General features: G+C 47.7%; 1 protein-coding gene and 1 pseudogene across 4 annotated transcripts in view; one reads left to right on the forward strand and one right to left on the reverse strand.

The window, feature by feature from the left end:
• Positions 1-19,204, forward strand: part of Osbpl10 (oxysterol binding protein like 10) — a 243,057-nt gene that overhangs the window by 124,526 nt on the left and 99,327 nt on the right. The window lies entirely within an intron of this gene.
• Positions 6,635-8,231, reverse strand: LOC110301950 (histone deacetylase 1 pseudogene; annotated as a pseudogene).

Raw genomic sequence — 19,204 nt, forward strand, 5'->3', positions numbered from 1 at the left:
CTCTTAGTTTGGTTTAGAGTTTCATAATGCCATCAAAGACGAGACTCAGGGTGGCAGGACCCAGAGGGAAGCACACACGCGCACACACACTTGAGTGCATGAGAGAGAGAGAGAGAGAGAGAGAGAGAGAGAGAGAGAGAGAGAGAGAGAGAGCGCAGAAGGGAGGGGGAGGCAGAGGGATAGGAATAGGGGAAGAGGGGGAAAGAAAAAAAGAAGGAAGGAAGAAGGAAGGAAGGAAGAAGAAGAAGAAGAAGAAAAGAGAGCCAGACAGTGGTGGCACACACCTTTAATCCTAGCACATGGGAGGCAGATGCAAGTAGATCTCTGAGTTGGAGAATAGCCTGATACATACGGCCTCAGTTTTAGGACAGCCAGGACTACACAGTGAAACCCTGTCACAAAAATCCAAAAGAAGAAGAGGAGGAAGAAGGGAAGGGGAAGAAGAAGAGGAGGAAGAAGGGAAGGGGAAGAAGAAGAGGAGGAAGAAAGGAAGGGAAGGGGAGGAAGGGAGGAAGTGGGGGAAGGGAGGAAGGGGAGGGAGACAGGAGAGGCAGGTCTATATGCCCTCAAAGCTCCTCTTTAGTGAGGCTCCTCCTCCAGCAAGATCTAAAAGTTCCAAAATGTCCTACCCAGCACCACCATGTTTAAATTCATGAATTTGTGAGAGACATTTTTTCATCCAAACATCACAGTGTATGACACTAATTGCCTTATATTTATGTAGACCTCGTTGCAAAGCGTCTTACAAGTCCTTTGAGACTGTAACCTCGGAGTCGGGGGTAGGACGGCGGCACATGCCTGGCCTGTACTCTTAGCACTTGGGAGGTTCAAGCAGGGAGATGGTAGATTCCAATCCTGTTTGAGTAACATAGTGAGAGCTTGCCTTGAATAAAGTAAAATAATTGAATAGATAATAAATAAATAGAGCACAATTTAGACTTCAGGCGAAACGTTCTCATAGCCGTTCCTGTTTGGTTATTATGTCCTGGTGGCGGTACACATCTTATGTCATTGCTTTTGCACATGATGATCTTGTTTGCCAAAAATTCAGTTTTGAAAATAAATATTTTTATTGTGTATCTCTCTCTCTCTCTCTGTGGGTGTGTGTGTGTGTGTGTGTGTGTATGCATGGAAGTTCAGTGCCAGGAATGGGTAGAAGGCATCTGATCTGAATCTCGAGTTATAAGGGGTTGTGCTGGGAATGACACTCAGGTGCTCTGGAAGAACTGAGGCCCTGAGCCACTCTTAACCACTGAGCTAGCTCCTCCCACCCCCAAACTGATTTAAGTAAGACAGAGGCTATGGTTACAGTGCCAGCATTCAGGAGGATGAACCAGGACGACTGCCATGGGCTCAAGGGGAGATGTATGGTGAGCCACACCAGGGCTACGGAGTGAGACCCGGGCTCAGAATACAAACACAAAACCAACAAACATGGCCAAGGTAAAAATGTTGATTCTGGCAGCTGAGAACGTTTTAGGGAGTGGAAGGCACCAGGACACGTTTGAAAACTCTAGTCCCTGGCAGTCGTGGTCATCGTTACGCCTGACCAGAGAGGAGTCCACTCTGTAGCATCTGCTGGGTTCTGATGCCCTCAAATCCACCTTGAAAACTATCCAAGAGCATCTCACCCACTAATTCTCAACTCTAGAGGCCTTTGCTTTTTAAATTGCCCTGAGTTTATCTCTGATGTAGCTAGAAGAAAATAGAATAGCATTTTAACTCAGCTATACAGGGGAGATAAACTTCTGACCACTGAAGCAATGGGGGAGAAAACTGGTCATACACAGAGACAGATGTGCTTTTGAATATCAGAAGAATAAAAGAAAAATAACCCAGCCAAAGGCAATGGAATAAATATTAAATGGAATGTCACAGTGAAGGTGAAAATAATGGGGTAGTTTAAAAGATTAAGTGGTTATAATCTAAAATATAAAGAATTGAAATACCAGAGGTCAGAGCCCAGCGTCTCCACAGGATGGTGTTAGGAGAGACGAGCGTGGGCGATTCAAGACGTGAAGTTGCCATAAACGGCGAGTTTGTTCTCTACAGCGAGTGAGAGAGGAAAAGGAAGCTGACCTGACTGAGGAAGGGTTTACTGCCCTAGTGCCCACGACGGGATGAACCTGCGAGAGCGGGGCCTAAAGATGAGGGCGACTAAATTCCCACGCAGAAACCAACTTTATTCCGAGCGTCCGGCAGTCTGTCCTCTGAGGATTAAGAAGAATCACATGAATAAGGCGTGCAATTGCAGGACAAGCCACACGTGGTGTTTATCATAGAGGCCCACGAACAGCTGAAGTCAGCTCCTCTGTGCCACCTCTGGGAGGAGCACGGAAGCAGATTCCAGGAGCAATCCTGTTGCATGGAAGCAGATTCCAGGAGCAATCCTGTTTTGAAGAAACCGAGGTCTCAAGACTCTTGTTTTCTCACAAGCACCCAGAATTCCTCTCACTCGACTCCATTCTTGGACTGTGTTCTGACAAGGAGGCTTTCAGAACAGCCATGGACAGGGATAGTCAGACATGTTGGTTTTGTAGCATATTGCATCAGGCAGTATGAAGGCCTGTGATTGATAAGGGCTGAGGCGAAGGTTCAGTCAGTGAGGTGCTTGTCACCCTTTGTCCTCCACGTGTACCCACATAGGTGAATACCCTCCTCTGTCTAAACACAAGACTATTCACTCCCCTCCCCAGCTGGAACTGTATGAAACACACCCATGACATTGGGGGCAGGAAGAAGTTCATCAGGGTAGATCTATTCTTGATTTAAGGACATATATTATGTTAGAACATGGTGCACAGAGATAAACGTGAAATAATGGCAAGAGTGAGCAGACAGTATTTAAGATACTGCATTACCATGCAGCAGTCTAAGATAAACGCCGCGCGAGTGTTACTGCGTGGCCAGGAACATGTGACGTAGGCAGAAAAGTTGCGAATGTTATAGCCTGTGTCTGTCTTACTGGACTGCACGTGTTGTTTAAAACGGTCCCTAGAGTTCTGGATTTTACTTGCCATCTAAAATCTAGAAATGGAATTTTGGCAACCCCATAGCTCTGCAGTTTCATCTGAGACGCTAGTCTGGCCCCACATACATGTTTTAGCATGTATCCGCATGTAATAAGAAATAAAAAGACAAGCCGGGCGTGGTGGCGCACGCCTTTAATCCCAGCACTCGGGAGGCAGAGGCAGACGGATTTCTGAGTTCGAGGCCAGCCTGGTCTACAAAGTGAGCTCCAGGACAGCCAGAGCTATAAAGAGAAACCCTGTCTCGAAAAACCAAAAAAAAAAAAAAAACCAGAAATAAAAAGACAGTATAAAACAAGGTAAACTATTTCATTAGTAATGTAAATATTGATATATGGAAACATAATATATACTGTTACTATAACTAATATATGTACACACACATACACATAACCTTTTTTGGGGGGTATGTGTGACTGCCTTGCTATAGTTTGGGTACTCCCTAAGTCAACTAGACGGGCCACGAGCTTACAGCAATCCCCCTGCCTCTTTCTCCCTAGTTCTAGGATTGCAGGCATGTACCACCACATCCAGCTTTCTGTTTTTCTGTCGAAGGCTGAGTCTTACTTCTGGTGTCTTTTGGGCACCGTGTGGTAACTGGGCATGCTGGCTTATCAGATTTCCCTGTGATGCCTCTGTGTAGCGGGCAGAATTCTCTGACAATGGAAAGTGGAGTCCTGGAGGGGTTGCCAAGGTAACCCGATCACCTTTGAGAGGAGATCCCTGGTGAAAGTGCTAGGATTGTCAGGTATTCCTTGGGCCTTCTCTGACTGGGTTCAGATCCCAGCACTCATGTAACAAGTTAGGCATGTCTGTAACTCCCACTCTGAGGACACAGAGAGAGGCAGGGGGGATCCCTGGGCCTGGCTGATTTACAGCCTAGCCAAGAAAAAGGTGAACCCCAAACTCAGAGAGAGACCCTGCCTCAAAGGAAAAATGAGGGGTGCCATAGAGGAGGACACCTGGCACCCTCTTCTGGCTTCCCCTTGCACACACAGTTCTGAATCAGTCACAGATACAAACACATATGGGAATCCTCCCCCCCTCCCACACACACACACAACTCTTTCTTTCTTGTGTTGTCTGAGGCTTAGGAAAATGCATGGAAGTTCACTGGGGAGATTTTGGACCCTGTGGAGTGTTAAAGAGGTGCCGTGAAGCATCCACGTGCATTTAAGTAAGCAGCATCCAGTCATGAGTTGTCAGCAGCAAGGACTCATCTTTCTCAACCTTTCAAGAGGATGTTTTCTGCTTTAATTTGTGTATTATGTGTGTCTGTATGAATGTAGGCCATGTGTGTGGGGGTGGGGTGGGGTGGGGTGAGGTGAGGGATGGTATCCAGGGAAGCCAAAAGATGATGTCGGATCTCCTGGAGCTGGAATCAGAGACAGTTGTGAGCCACCATGTGGATGCTGGGAACTGAACTCAGGTCCTCTAGAAGAGCAACCAATGAGTGCTCTTAAATCATGAACTATCTCCCCAGTCCTCTTAAACTTTTTTTTTTTTTTTTAAGTTTTAATTTGCTTCCAAATCTACAGCCTTGGGCAGAGAGCAGTTGATACCGGGCAGGTAAACTGCCCCGGGGTTGTGTCATTTAACATATTATGCAATTAACCTTTCACAAGACTAATATGTGTTGATGCGTGTTTGTGTGGTTCCGATCCTGTGAGCATATGTGTTTCTTTGTGTAATGGTCCTGTCCTGTGGACTCTCACAGGGACAGCTCCGTAATTAAGCTGCCATCTTTACAGATGGCTATTTCCTCCAGAGCCTCTTCCTTCAGGGTGATTTGAGTTGATCCTTGTAGGTGTGGACTCGGTGAACGTCTGGTGAGAGACCCTGATTCATGGGCAGCCTTTGCTGCAGAGGCAGCCACTGTAAACCATCATGCTAACACACTTTATGAGGCGATTCGTCTTAAGGCATCGTTCTGTGCCAACAGCAGGGGCTTCAGAGCATCCTGTCGCCAGGGAAACCACAGCTATAGTACAGCCTGTACATCTTCCCTTTGCGAGCAGTGTGGCTCCTTTAAATCAGGCTCTGAATTAAAACTCTGTGCACTTTGGGGTTAAATGAAGAGAAGGAACTGTGGCGTGTGTTTGTGGAATTTCGTTCATACTATTTAGTGTTTGAGATGGGACCTCCTATAGCCCAGGCTGGCCTCAAATGTGACAATGTAGCTGAGGATGGCCCTGAACTTTGGCTCCCCTGACTCCATCTTCTGAGTGCTGGGATTAGAGGCGTGTGCCATCATGCTTGATTTACGTGGTGCTAGAGGAGAAACCCGGGGCTTTGTGCATGGTAGACAGGCACTCTACCTATGCCAACCCCGCCCTATAGCATGAATTTGGGGTGGTGATTTGCCATCTCTAAATTATAGGCCAGTGAGATGGCTTACTGGGTAAAAGGCGCTTGCCAGCAAGCCTGATAACCTGAGTTTGCGCCCTAGAACCACCCACAAGGTAGAAAAAGACGGTCACAGGTGCTCCGTGGCAGGCCTCCTCCACCCAAAATTTACAAATGTAAACCAAAAGTGAAAAACTGGATCTCATGGCCAGTCAGTGTAAGCTGGGTGATGAGACACTGTCTCCTGATGAGGGATGGACGAGGAGAGTCGGGAGAAAGCATAAGAGACTGTTTCCAGGAGATAGAGGAAAGGCGGCAGGCATCACAGGGCGAGCGAGCGACAGGACAGTTGAAGTCGGAGAAACAGAAGGAAGACTTGACTCCCCTGAGGGCATGGGAGAGGGAAGCCATTTCTTAAAGGTAAACCAGGTGGCCCTGGAGGAAAGGGAAGCAGTCTTGGATTCCAGGAAAGCCAGATGCTAGCAAGATTGAAAGCTCAGTGGAAAGGGGGCTTATCTCAGGCTCTGTTACCTGGAGAGGTAGCCTTGTCCATGGCTTGGTGACACACCTGTAATCCCAGCATCTAGAAGATAGAAGAAGCAGGAGGCTGCTGAGTGTGAGGCTAGCCTCGGCTACATAGTGAGGTCCTGCTCACCAAACAAAGTGGGGCGTGGGGGAAGTTGGGAGTGTGTGGACTGTTATAGTTTGAAAAGAAAATGCCCCATGTGGGCTCATGATTCTGAATGCTTGGACCCCAGCTGATGGGTCTGTTTTAAGGCTATAGAGCCTTTAGGAGAGTTCTCAGATGACCCTTTCAATGGGTTCCCCAAGGCTGTTAGAAATCACAGGAATTTACATTGCAATTCTTTTTTTGTTTGTTTGTTTGTTTGTTTTTAGAAATGAGCTGCTTTATTACAAAGATTTTCACAAAATGAAAATATCTCAAAAAGGAAGCTAGGCTATCAACCTCCACCTACAGAATTGGGGGAAGACAGGGCAATGTCTAAGTTTTTTTGTTTGCCCAAGATGGGTGGGAAGGTATAAACAGAACCAATCTAAAAATGGCTGCTATTACCCAAGCCTGAAAAGGGGTCCTAGGAGACCCAGACCCCTTCTAAAAAGTTGAACAGGGGCATCTTAGCAGAGCTACTAAGCAGGCACTTGGCAGTTCAGGATTTTCTCTTCTGGTTGTTTTCTTTCCACGCAAACGGGGGGGGGGGGGCAGGATTGACAAGGTTGCTCTGGGAAGAGCCCTCCTAGCACCACTGCCCTGTGCTCTGGTCCCTGGGGACGTTATCGTTAATATATTTTATATAAATACACAGAGGAATAGAAAATATAAAATCTGAGAAGTTGAGGGCAAGTGAGGAGCTTGGGGAGAAGATGGGGCTGCAGACCTTGCTCAGGCCAACTTGACCTCTTCTTTGACCCCTTTGGCTTCTGGCTTCTCCTCCTTGGTTTTCTCCTCTTCTGTGACTTCTTTTTTCTCTTCAGGACCTTTCTCTTTTTCATCCTCTGTTTTAACTCTTTTGGCTTTTTTGAAGTTAGAAGAGTTCTTGCGACCACCTTCTCCCTCCTCATCTGAGTCCGAGAACTCTTCCTCACAGGCAGTGCATCTGTCAGAGGAGCAGATGGAGATGAGTTTGTCAGGGTCTTCCTCATTCTCATCACCACCATCTTCTGGGATGGCGTCCTCAGGTATGGCCTGCATCTGGACCCCAGGGGCATGGGGCAGCATTCTCAAGTTCTCAAAGAGACGCTGCTTGATCTTCTCCAGGTACTCGTTAGTGTTCTGGTTGGTCATGTTGGAAGGACTAATGTGAAGCTTGAAATCCGGTCCAAAGTATTCAAAGTAGTCGTCGTAGGGCAGCTCATTAGGGATCTCTGTGTCCAGGGCCACCGCTGTTTCTTAAGTCCAGCACCGAGCAACATTTCGGATGGTGTAGCCACCTCCTCCCAGCATCAGCATGGGCAAGTTGAAACTCTTCACGAACTCCACACACTTGGCGTGTCCTTTGATGGTCAGATTGAAGCAACCTAACCGATCCCCAGACAGGGAATCTGAGCCACACTGTAAGACCTCTGCACTAGGCTGGAACATTTCCATTACTTTGGACATGACTGGCTTGAAGATGGCTTCATAGGACTCGTCGTCAATGCTGTCTCGCAGTGGGTAGTTCACAGCATAGTACTTGCCTTTGCCAGCCCCAATGTCCCGTAGGTCCCCAGTTCCTGGGAAGTACTCTCCGTATTTATGAAAGGACACAGTCACGACCCGGTCTGTAGTATAGAAGGCCTCTTCCACGCCATTGCCATGGTGAATATCCATGTCAACATACAGCACCCTCTGCTGATAATTTAGCAGTTCCGGGATGGCCAAGACGACATCATTGACGTAACAGAAGCCAGATGCTTCGGACTTCTTTGCATGGTGCAGGCCCCCCAGCCCAGTTCACAGCGATGTCCGTCTGCTGCTTATTAAGCTTCACAGTACTTGTGACAGAACCACCCATGGACAACTGTCAGAACTCAAACAAGCCATCAAATACCAGACAGTCCTCACCAACGTTGAATCTCTGCATCTGCTTGCTGTATTCAGACATATTATCTGGGCGAATAGAACGCAGGAATTTAATGAATGTAGTCATCACTGTGGTACTTGGTCATCTCCTCAGCATTGGCTTTGTGAGGACGATAGATTTCCATTTTTCGGTAGAGACCATAGTTGAGCAGCAAATTGTGAGTCATGCAGATTCGGTGAGGCTTCATTGGGTGCCCTTGTCCATAATAGTAGTTTCCAACGTTCCCGTTGTAGTAGTAACAGACTTTCCTTTTGGTGCCCTGAGTCTGCGCCATCTTGCTCGCCGCCCAGCCCTCCCGTCAGTCTGTCTACATTACAATTCTTAACTGTAGCAGCATTATAGTATGAAATAGCAACAAAAATACTTTTATAGCTGGGGGTCATCATGGCAGGAGGAACTGTAGTAAAGGCCACTGTATTAGGAAGGTTGAGAACCCCACTGCTTTAGGAGGTAGTGAAGCAGGTCAGCGGAAGTGGGCGCTGTGATTTTATAGCTCAGCCCATTTCCTATTTGTTCTCTGCTTAACTGAGGAAGCTGTGGCAATCAAGGTCCTGTCCCTGCGGCCATGCCTTTCCCACCTTGAGGGATGGTGAGCCAAAACGAGTCTTCCCTCCTTATATTGCTTCTTCTCAGGTGTCTTATCTGAGCAATGAGAAAAGCCACTAATAGGCAGACTTAAGTCACATCACAGACTACCGCATGCTAACACCCCCAGTTGCGTTTGACCACCAAATTGATGTGGTAGGAGAGCAACACCAAGAGGGCACACAAGTTTGAATTTGTGGTCATGACCCAAGGGATCCGATCCCCCTGCCTGGGCAGTAGCCACACCCCAGGTGCCACACACCGGGTCACTGGGGAGGCAGCAGCTCCCAGGACCTTGGTGTTGGAGTTCTACAGAGGTATGGCTGAGACCCCTGATTTATGTCCCTCACTCCCACCAACTCCTGGGGCATGTCATCTTCTTATGAGGACTTGATGGATTCCTTCATGTGAGTGGTCACCTGAGCACATTGTGTGATAGGAATCGGGGGCGGATAACCCCAGTTCCAGCCCTTGGGCATGTCACATCAGGTCTCTTCCAGGTTCAGGGAACCTCCCTTGGCAAAGAACAACGTGGCTCGTTTAGGACAGGGCTGAGTGGGTCCCAGGTGTATCAACTGCTGTCTTGGGATGGAGGGATCCTCTTGCTACTCCAGGTAGCTCCTGAGAGGACAGGCAGGATGGGCTGAGTTCCTAGGAGCAAAGCTCTTGAGATGATTAATATCGATTGGCAACTTGACAGGAGTTAGAATCAGCAGGGGGGTGTAGCCCTGCATGTCTGTGAAGGCGTGTCTAAGTTGGGTTAATTGGGGTGGGGATACCCACCTTCACTGTCAGCTGCACAATCCCATAGGCTGGGGTCTCTCACTGCTTCCCTGCTGTGGACTCAGTGTACCCATCTGCTTCACCCTCCTGCTTGCCTTCCCAGCCGCGATGGACCAGAATAAATCCATAAGTTAATTTTGTCAGGCATCTTATCACAAGACAGATAACTAATGTTATTGCCTCCCCTGTCCACCCGACTCTCCCTCTCAAGTATGTCTGTCCATCCTTTAAGATTTAGCCTTTCAGAACACATGGGTCCTGCCCGATTGGACCAGCTGTGTACCCAACCCTCCTTACCGATGGCTGAGAAAGGGCAGGGAGGCAAAGGAGTGAACGAGGTCTGGCTTATTAGGTTTTGTTTCTGGGGTCACCACCAGCCTGACCCCACCTGAGCAGATCAGTTGTCTCTGCTGTATCTCCTGCTGGGCCACAGGGCTTGAGCTGATCTCCAGAGAGCAAGCCCCTGGATTGGATTGATGGGAGCTGTGTATGTTTAAAGACTTATTTCGTTTTAAATTATGTTGGTGTGTGTGTGTGTGTGTGCACAGTGCCTGTGGAGGCCAGAGGTGTTGTGTCCCCTGTAGAGTCAACAGGCAGTTGTGAGCAGCCTGTGGATGCCAGACACTGAACTCTGTTCCTCTGAAAGAACAACAGCAAGCACCCATAATTTGCTGAGCCATCTCTCCATCTCTGAGCCTTAAATTTTTTTGAGTACAAGTAGGAGGTATGGAGAAGTGTTTGGCAGAGGAGTTGATTGCTTCTAACAGGGCACAGAGCATGAGAACCTGTTGTCTACTTTCCCATTGCTGTGATAGGGAAGAGTTTATTGGGGGATTGCCATTTCAGAAGGTGAGCCCATGACCATCATGGCAGCATGCAGGCATAATGCTGGGGCAGTAGCTGAGAGCTTATATCTTCATCCACAAGCATCCACAAGCAAAGAGCACTAACTGGCAAAGCCCGCTGCCAGTGGCACATGTCCAGCATGGCCACACCTCCTAATCCTTCCCAAACAATTCCATCCACCAAAGGCCAAGCATTCAAATATAGGAATCTTTGGGGGCCATTTTCATTCATCCTACCACGGGACCCAATCCTAAACTGGTGGGATCCTTGAGGTGGTAAAGGTATGGTGGTTGCCTTGGGGTTTTTCAGAATATTACAACTGGGAGGGGGTTGGGTGATCTGATTTGAGGAATTGGCTCCTGTGGTTATGGAGGCTGAGGCACAGTTGACCTGAAGGCTGGAGCCCTGGAGAGGAGGCTTGAAGGTATGTGTTGGCAAATCCCCTACCTTGCTCAAAGGTGGTCAGTCTTGTTCCATTTCCACCTTGAGTGGATTGATGAGACTAACTTGTCCCAGGAAGGCCATCTGCTTTTTTCGTATCTAACAATTTATGCCTTAACTTTATCCAACACACACCCTCACGGAAACATCCAGAACAACAGTGACTATGCTGTCTATGTCAGCTTGGCAGGATCTGCCATCACCTGGGATGTGGGTTTCTGGACATATCCCTAGGGGACTCTCATGACGCTCCTTATTGAAGTGAGAAGTCCTCCTGACTGTAGGTGGCGCCATCCCTGGGATGGGAGCCTGGGACTGTAGAGGATGGAGACGGGAGATGAGCAGCCCCATGCACACGTTCTTTCTTCTCTGTCTCCTGACTCTGGATATGATCAAAGCTCCTGCAGCCTTGGCTTCCCCACTGTGTAGGACAGCACCTTGAAGTATAAACCGGAACAAACCCTTTCTCCCTTAATTTACCACTGCCAGGGCATCTTAGCACAACAGGCAAAGAAAACAAGACAGTGACTACCTATCTGGGCACTGTGGCCCAGCCAAGTTGCCACCTCAGCCCCCTAGACTGGTAAATCCCCCTTGTGGTCTTACTGGCATGACTATACCATGTTGAAATGTATCCACCAGAGAGGACTCACCAGAGAAGACTGCCTGGACATGGGTTCAGGTCAATAGGAAATCTTTATTAGCTGGCTGGAAACTATATTGGGTGTCTGGGACTTAAGGACAGTCCCAGGTCTTTCTCTACGTGAGCTGTTAAAGCCCAAAAAACACATTCTGGGTTGGGAGATTTCAGTTAATAAGAGCAGTTATCCAGAAGTTGGACTATAGAAGCCAAAAAGCAAGGGTAGGTCACTTAGGCCCTTTCCCAGAACTGTGGACTTTGATGGATTAGGTCTTTGTTCCTTTTTTTGGCAAATGTTGCTGCCTGTGGGCAGGGTTCCAAGGCCTGAATGGCACTTCTACTTTGGTGTCTGTTGTGTTAAGGTGTGGGGGCCAGTTACACCCGAAACTCTGGGCCTGCTTCTGGAAAACTGAAGGTAACTGACAGGTTCTGACCAAATCCTAGGTGGCCATTTTACCCTCACGTAGACTGGTCTCTAGAATGGCGGTGAAATGAAGCCTTCCATCCAGGAACTGTGTAATCCTGGGGATCTCTTTCAAACTACATGACGCCTATGTGGTGCTCCATCCTAGTTAAGGGAAAGAGAAATTTGCTGGAGGCAAGCCTACCGTGTAGACCAGCTGTTTCTAAGTGACCAGGGCCTATAGACGTGTGACCCCAGCGTGAGCCAGGTAAATTGGATCTGTGCTTTTCATGCTGTGTTTTCTTGGGCTCGGGACACGGCTGGGTGTCTGCCAACCCTGCCTCTGCTCAAAGACTTGGAGTTCTCACACCTTTGCAGCTTCAGTGAGTCTTATTCCTCGCTGCTTCCTAGGAAGCTAAGTGCCAGGTTATTTTCTGTTAGAGTCTGTGATACAGAAGTCTGACTTGCTGTTTTTCTCTAAGTGCTCTGAGGCCTTGAGACAGCAATTGGCTGCATGCCAACACATGGACCGTGAGGGAAGCTGGCCAAATCCATCCTGTGGCTAGCGAGCCCCTCTGAGTAGCTGTGCTTGAGCTCTGTGTTCTGGGCGATCTGGGAGGGTGTTCCCCCCAGCGTCTCACTCTAGTGTTTTTAACAGATGCTAGTGAGTCCTGCTCCTTTCAAACCCATTTTCTTTTGTTTGATTCTGCAGAGTGCAGCATTGGCCATTCCCCCTCTCGCCTCCCATTAGAAGCCTGGCATCATGAAATTGTAGGTTAAATGCAGTGGTTAGTGTAACTAGCCATCTGCCGGCTACCTGGCCATAACTGGGGTCATTCCTTGTGGCTCTGAGCTGCGTTTCCCTAGTTCTTTCTTTTTGAGGTGTATCGTTGTTTCCACATTTGTGTTAGAGGTTGAGTATATGAAGATGACCTGAAGAGCTGTTGCTGATAGGAAAGCCTAGTGAGACTCGGGGATCGGAAGATGGTGGCTCGTTCAGTAAAATGGCTTCTAGGCAAAAATGAGGACTTGAGTTCAAATCCTGGAACCCACACTATTTAAAAAAAAAAAAAAAGCAAGCTAGGTGGTAGTACATGACTTTAATCCCAGAAACATGGAATGAGGCAGATCACTGGGGCCCACCGACCAGCCAGAGTAGCCTAGCTGGAGAGCTCCTGGCCACTAAGAGACCCTGTCTCAAACTGAGGTAGGTTGCCTCTGAGTAACAACAGCCAAGGCTGTCTCTTAGCCCTTCACATGCACACACACACACACACACACACACATGTATCTGCTTACATATGATTAGTGTGCGTGTAAACACACACACACACACACACACACGTATCTGCTTACATATGATTAGTGTGCGTGTAAACACACACACACACACACACACACATGTATCTGCTTACATATGATTAGTGTGCGTGTAAACACACACACACACACACACTGACCAGAACCCTTCTCTTTACTCTAGGATGTTTGGGGCTTCTGGGGACAGGCACATCTGTTGCTGGCCTTCCCATAGTCTCAGGCCTTCCAAAGCCTCAAAGAGACCATTGGTGTGGTGACTTCAGATTTCTTCAATGGCTGCCCAGGATCCCTGTGCTTGGGGGGGGTCAGAAAGCAGCAGCTTAGAGCCTGTAGCTCTTTCCCAGCCTGGAACACACAGTACAGTGTGGCCTTGCTCCTTGTCTCTCCCTAGCCCTCTTCTCTTTCAGGCAGGTCAGCCCAAGGTCTAGGCAGCAGGCGGCCAAGGACACTATGGATGGACTTGTGCTTCGCTCAAAATCATAGGCTGAAAATGTTATTGGACTTGAGTGTGCATGCGTGTGTATGTGTGTGACTGTGTATGTGTGAGCGTGTCTCTGTGTGTCTATGCATGTGTGTGAGTGTGTGTGTCTGCATGTGAGTGTATGTGTGTGTTTATGTGTGCACATGTGTGTGGGTGTTGGTATGTGTGCACATGTGCATGGAGGTCAGAGGCTGATGTTGAGTGTCTTCCTCTATTACTCTGTACTTTACTTTTTGATTCAGGATCTCTCACTGACCCTGGGGTTCACTGATTTGGCTGGGTTGAGTTTCAGGGATCTGCCTGTCTCCTGCTTCCCAGAGCTGGGGTGATCGTTGTGTGCTGTCATGTCTGACTTTTTAAATGGATACTGAGGACCGATAGGATCCTCATTTTGTGTGACATGCATTTTTCTGACTGAGACATCTCATATATATTTGGTAGCTTCGGTTATATGTTTTTCATGCATGAACTTTATAGATGACAAGGTCACCTCAAAATAATAAAAGCGTGGACACCCTGTTAGGGCCACATACAGCACTTTCCAGGCACATTATTTCCAAGCTGTAGTTGGTATTAGGAATTGACTTACATGAGATACTTTATTACATGTGCCGTTGTACGAAGAACAAAACTAACCCTGCCTGTGCAGCAGATAATAAACGAGTAACCCGTGTAGCCTGTGAAGCTGGGTAGAGACCCATGTGGGGTTGGTCTGTCTTCTGAGCCCATGTGTTACTGCATGGGAAAGCCATTTGGCCTTTGTCCCCACCTATGAGATGAGGGCATCATGCTTGCTAGCCAGGTCAAAGATGAATTGATCTTTGAATCAGAACACAAAGTCACAATGAAAAGGACAGTATGGTTTCTTTTGAGAATCACTCTTCCCTGTCGCTACTTCCGTTAAAACTTTATTTCATCATTGCTTATGTATATGGGCGTTCTGCCTGTGTGTGTGTCTGTACACCTTACACACGCCCGATGCCCGCAGAGGCCCCAGGAGAGCATTGGATGCCTTGGAACTGGAGTTACAGATGGTTGTGAGCCATTTTGTGGGTGGAATCCAACCCAGGTTCTTGGAAAGTGCGGCTGGTGCTCTTAACCACCAAGCCGTCTCTCCAGCCCCTTGCTTTCATTTTTATTATGCTATCTAGTGCGAGGATATCATATTTTACTATTAATTTGATTATTTATCATTGTGAGTGTGATGTGAGTGGGTTGGGGTGTGCTTGCCCACAATGCCTGAGTCAGAGTACAACGCTCAGGACAAGCTTTCTCCTTCTGTCCTGTTTGTGAGCCAGGATCTCTTGTTTCTACCACGCTGCATACCCCAGGCTGGCTGACCAATGGGCTTCTAAATGATTCTCTGTTTCCAGTCTCGCTATAGGAGTGTTGGGTTTACAATGCATGCCACTGCAAAGGATATGCTCTTTAGATGAGTCTGCAATGTTGCTTTCCCATGCTCCTCCTACTCCTCCTCTTCCTCTTCTTCCTCTCCTTCTCCTCCTTCCTCCTCCTCCTCTTCTTCCTCCTCCTTTTTCTTCTTCTCTCTCTCCCTCTCCTCCTCCTTCTTTCTTCTCCTTCTTTTCCTCCTCCTCCTTCCTCCCCCTCCTCCTTCCTCCTTCCTCCTTCCTCCTTCCTCCTTCCTCCTTCCTCCTTCCTCCTTCCTCCTTTCTTCTTCCTCCTTCCTCCTCTTCTTCCTCCTCCTTCCTCCTCCTCCTTCCTCCTTCCTCCTCCTCCTCTTCCCCCTCCTCCTCTTCTTCCTCCCTCCTACTCTTCTTCCTGTTTCCCTTCTATCTCCTCCTCATCCTCTTTCCTTCTCTTCTTCCCGCACCTTCCCCCTCCTTCCTCCTCTCCCTTATCGGCTTGGAATCAAACCCCAAGCCCTTATGCATACTAAGCAAGCTCCACTGAGCTGCACACTCAGGACTTGTATTTCTTATTTATTGTTTGCTGCAATTCTAATATAAATCAGGGAGTGTGATTTATACTGGTTGATTTGTAGGGATAAAGGCAGAACCATAAAAGTAAGCAAAAAATATATACACCTTCTTGGTATTTTAGAAGAAAAATAGAAGACGTCTCATTCCTGCGCACATTTTTCTTACACAGTAATTGTCCTTGTGACATGCTATTGGGAAAATAATTTCTTTCTTTCATTTTGGCCATTGTATAATCATCCCAGCATACCTGGGGATAAACATCTATCCACTTAACACCCATGAGATGAGAAGATGAGACGTAGATTTCTTTCTGACGGAGAAATTATCACAGTGGGACAAGGGTGTGTTACACTGCGTTTGCTAACACTGGGGTCAATGAATCTAAGCAGTAGCACTGTGCAATTACACAGCGTCTCCTTTGCGGTTCTAAAAAGCACTGATAAACTAAGTTGTGAGGAATCATAGCTGTATGGAATTTTTGGCTCAAAATATATAGACAGAGGACCCTTGGGAACCAGATTTTAGGTGCGGATGGAGCGCCCTTGCAGCCCTCCCTGGAGGTTGACTAGGTGCTGGCTTATTATAATCATCTGCCCAGTGTATAGTGGGGACCATTTGTTTGTTTGTTTGTTTGTTTGTTTGTTTTCGCCTTTGTAGATGTAACTGAAGTGTTCCTTATTTATATCAACAAATTAGACTTAATTGTTGCAAAATACACACAAGACTAGCCTCAGGAGCCCTCATGTGGATAAATGGTGTTAGAAGGGTCCCGGTCATGGCTCCATCTCAGCTGCCAGGTGGGATGTGTTTGTTTTTGTGTGCCTGTGTATAGATGTATGGTGTGTGTTTGTGCTTGTTCTTGCCTGAGTGTGCACAGATGTGCATGCATGTGTATGGAGGTCACAGGACTTTTCATTTCTCAAGTGCTGTCCACCACGCCTCTTTTTTGAGGCAAGGTCTCTCTCACGGATTTATTTCACTTAAGAAAATAAATCTTATTAAATTTGAATTTAAGTGTAATGTATGTATATGTGGTAATGTGTGTGTGTGTGTGTGTGTGTGTGTGTGTGTGTGTGCTAGAAGGACAGGGTCACCTGTCTCTCAGGCTGGGTTCCATCCTTTAGCTGAGGATGTTCTTGAACTTGGGTTCTTCCTGCCTCTGCACCACCATGCCTGGTTTATGCTGTGCTAGGGATGGAACCCATGGCTTCAGGATGTTAGAGAAGCACTGGACCAACCCAGCTGCATTGTCTGCCCTTCAGACTTACTGGATGTAGGTGAGACTCCTTATTTCTTGTTTCCAATGAAGACAGCATATTACCCCTTCCTGAAAACTGCCCCATCCCCACCTGGTATGTTCTCCTTCTAAAGGAAGCAGGGGTGGGCTTGGGGGGGGGGTGTTTTGATTGATTGGTTTTTTTCATATTGCGGTTGTTCATTTTTCCTGAGTTAGCAGTTTTCTTTTGATGTAGGTTATCTTTTTAGTAAAATTTTAAAATATTACATAGTCAACTTACCAGTGTTAAGAGATTGAAAATTCTCTATAAAAGAATTTGTTGCTTTGGGATTCTTTTTTATTTTTGTGGGGTGTGTGTGTGTGTGTACATGTGTTTACTTGTATGAGCCTGTGGAGGACAGAGGTCTGTGTTGAGTGTCTTCCTCAGTCCCCCCCCCCCAACCCCCGAGTGTTTGAGTCAGGGTCTCTCACTGAACCTGGGACTCACTGGTTCAGGTAGACTGACTGGTCTGTGAGCTCCTGTGGTCTGCGTGTCTGCCTCTCTGTCCCTGACTTCCAGCACTGGAATTCTATCATGTGGACCATTCCTGAAGTTTTAGATGGGGCCAGGGATCCAGGTACAGGGCCTCACAGTTTCAGCACTTCACCAATTGAGTCTTCCACCCACCCTCACTTTGGGAATCTATTTTTAAAGTGGCACCATCCTTATTTCAATGGTTTTTATGGTTTGCTATTAAACAGCTTTATTGAGACATATCACATAGTGTAAAATTCAGTCAAGTTCACAGTTCAGTGAGTTTCAGTAAAGTGTGTGTGTGTGTGTGTGTGTGTGAGAGAGAGAGAGAGAGAGAGAGAGAGAGAATGTGTGCTAGGAGGATACATGTGGAAGTCGGAGATAACTAATAGGAGATAGTTCTCCTTTCATTCTGGGTCCCGGGATGGGACGCAGGCCACCAGGCTGTCATAGAAAGTGCTTTTGCCCCTTTGGCCACGCTGGCCTTTACTTCCGGTCCCTCTGCTTCCACATCCCAAGGTCTGGAATTTCCCATGTGACCACCCCTGACCTTCAGGGTATTTCTGAGCAGTGCTGATGTGCTGAGCAGCAGTTGTGACAGCCTGGGTCTTCGTTCTGCTGAGATGCTCCCAGTATCATGGAATCCACAAGTGCCCGTGACCGTGTGTACTGATTTAAAGTTTTTAATTTTTATCTTATTTAACGTGTATGAGTGTTTTGCCTGCATGTGTGTGTCTGTGCCCATGGGAACCAGAAGTAGGTTGGAACAGGGGACAGATGTGAGGTACCATGTAGGTGCTGGGAACCACGTGCAGGTCCTCTGGAAAAGCTCTCAGTGCTCCTAGCTGCAGAGCCATCTCCCCAGCCCTGTGTTGATATTTGATCTCCATTACTTGGTTAATAAAGTTCTGAATCCAGGAGAGAGAGTACTCATTCCTTTGATAGACGGGATTGCAGACTGATGGTGTCCTGAGGGATCCCTGGGTTTCCAGCTACAGCACACACCCAGAAATGGAGAAGCTTTCCACGAGGCAGGACGGACAAAAGCCTAAGGCAAACTTAGTGAATATAGGAGTCCAAGGCATCAAGCAAGAGTGGCATGGAACGATAGCTTTTGCTGAAATGTTCAGGTGGGGTGCGGCACTTTATACAAGTGATTTATTATTATTATGAAGTATGTATATCTGCATGTGTGAGTGTGGTCTTATGTGTGCAAGTGCAGGTGCCCAAAGAGTGGGGAAGAGGATGCTTACACGGCCTGGCGTGGAAGTTACAGGTGGTTGTAAGCCGTCCAAAGGGAGCGCTGAACTCTGGTCCTCTGCAAGAAGAGCATATGCTTTACCCACAAAGCCACTTCTCTCTTCATTGTTGTTCTCCTTTCTTTTCATCTGATTGAAGTCTCGCTCTCTTGTGCGCACCCCTCCCCCCTTGCCAGCCCCCAGTCTCTAAGCAGTGGGTTTTAGGGTAGCCTACGGACTGATCTGCCCTCTGGCCAGCGCATGCCTGTGGACTCTCATTCACTGGTTATTTCCAGGACACTGAATTTTTCAGGCAGCAGGGTAATTTGTCACCTTGGGTAGAGACACTGTTGCCAAGGCAGCGGCTGCATCCTGGGACCACAGTTTCTGAGCCTGGCACCTGATAGGGTCATGGCCTCCCAGTGAGGCTTCCCTGGCCGCTGACTCTCCTTGTTCTAGCCTTGACTATTACTGAGTGTCTTTGTTAGGGCGTCACTGCTGTGAACAGACACCACGACCAAGGAAACTCTTAGAAGAACAAATTTTAATTCGGGCTGGCTTACAGGTTCAGAGGTTCAGTCCATTATCATCAAGGTGGGAGCGTGGCTACTAGCCTACTCCCACAGTGACCCACCTACTCCAACAAGGCCACACCTCCCAATATGCCACTCCCAGGGCCAAGCATATACAAACCATCACACCATGTTAGGCAGGGCAACTTCTCTGTGAAGTGTCTGCCCTTGGCCCCCCTCTCCATTTCTTCCTCTGCAGCTTTCAGTCAAACCTGCTGGGGTTTGGGTATATAAGCCACCTCAACCA

Source organism: Mus caroli, unplaced genomic scaffold (assembly GCF_978045245.1).
Source record: "Mus caroli unplaced genomic scaffold, Mus_caroli_1 scaffold_11, whole genome shotgun sequence".
In the NCBI taxonomy this organism is placed as follows: domain Eukaryota; kingdom Metazoa; phylum Chordata; class Mammalia; order Rodentia; family Muridae; genus Mus; species Mus caroli.